This window comes from Nerophis lumbriciformis, linkage group LG03 (assembly GCF_033978685.3).
Source record: "Nerophis lumbriciformis linkage group LG03, RoL_Nlum_v2.1, whole genome shotgun sequence".
Taxonomy (NCBI): domain Eukaryota; kingdom Metazoa; phylum Chordata; class Actinopteri; order Syngnathiformes; family Syngnathidae; genus Nerophis; species Nerophis lumbriciformis.
Window position 1 is genome coordinate 21,771,200 of NC_084550.2, and position 1,736 is coordinate 21,772,935.

Consider the following 1,736-nt stretch of genomic DNA (forward strand, 5'->3'; position numbering starts at 1 on the left):
CGCGTTTTAGCCAATCAGGATCCGAGGTCTCAAATAGCAGAAGTGCTGTGTCATGGTTCCCACGCGGGAGAAGACCGTAGATATGAACGAAGGTAAACAATTGTCGCCAATAAAACATTAAAGTGACCTTTTGATACATATTTCCGCTTACTAAATTCAGTTGTTGTAACAATAATGATACACACACTCGATATTCGATTTAAACATATACAATGTATTTCCCCAAAGTAACCACTAAGGGGCAGTGACATACATTTGACCACTTAAAACACTCCAAACTGTTTTTGTTTTTACTAACGGTAATATTTTCACAACAAAAAAGCTCTGTAGTTTTTAATAAGCTAACACAAATCCCCGTTAATGATTCTCTGTTGAGCTAGTTTTAAAACCTATTGATAAAAAAAAAGCTAGTATGACTGTGCTAAAGGACCAGTTGATAAAACAAAATAAGCTAGTCAAAGATCGTCTGTCTGACAGGAGTTCTGTGCTAGTTTTAGGACGTATTGATTTAAAAAAATAAGCTAGTCAAAGATTGTCTGTCTGACAGAAGTTATGTGCTGGTTTTAGGACGTATTGATAAATAACTAAAAAAAACCTAGTCAAAGATCGTCTGTCTAACAGGAGTTCTGTCCTAGTTTAGGACGTATTGATAAAAAAATAAAAAAATAAATTTCGTCTGTCTAACAGGAGTTCTGTCCTACTTTTAGGACGTTTTGATTTAAAAACAAAAACAAAAAAAAACAAGTCAAAGATCGTTTGTCTGACAAGAGTTCTGTGCTGATTTTAGGACGTATTGATTAAAAAAAAAAAGCTAGTCAAAGATCATCTGTCTGACAGGAGTTCTGTGCTAGTTTTAGGACGTATTGATTTAAAAAAAAAAGAAGCTAGTCAAAGATTGTCTGTCTGACAGGAGTTCTGTCCTAGTTGTAGGACGTATTGATTTAAAAAAATAAAAATAAAAAGCTAGTCAAATATCATCTGTCTGACAGGAGTTCTGTGCTAGTTTTAGGACGTATTGATTTTAAAAAAAAAGAAAGAAAAAAAAAAGCTAGTCAAAGATCGTCTGTCTGACAGCAGTTCTGTCCTAGTTTAGGACGTATTGATAAAAAAATACATTTCGTCTGTCTAACAGGAGTTCTGTCCTACTTTTAGGACGTTTTGATTTAAAAAATAAAATAAAATAAAAAAAAAAAAAGCTAGTCAAAGATCGTTTGTCTGACAGGAGTTCGGTGCTAGTTTTAGGACGTATTGATTTAAAAAAAAAAAAAAAAAAAGCTAGTCAAAGATTGTCTGTCTGACAGGAGTTCTGTCCTAGTTGTAGGACGTATTGATTTAAAAAAAAAAAGAAAGAAAAAAAAAAGCTAGTCAAAGATCGTCTGTCTGACAGGAGTTCTGTCCTAGTTTAGGACGTATTGATAAAAAAATACATTTCGTCTGTCTAACAGGAGTTCTGTCCTACTTTTAGGACGTTTTGATTTAAAAAAAAAAAAAAAAAAAAAAAAAAGCTAGTCAAAGATCGTTTGTCTGACAGGAGTTCTGTGCTAGTTTTAGGACGTATTGATTTAAAGAAAAAAAAAGCTAGTCAAAGATCATCTGTCTGACAGGAGTCCTGTCCTAGTTGTAGGACGTTTTGATTTAAAAAAAAAAAAAAAAAAAAAGCAAGTCAAAGATCGTTTGTCTGACAGGAGTTCTGTGCTGATTTTAGGACGTATTGATTTAAAAAAAAAAAAAAAAGC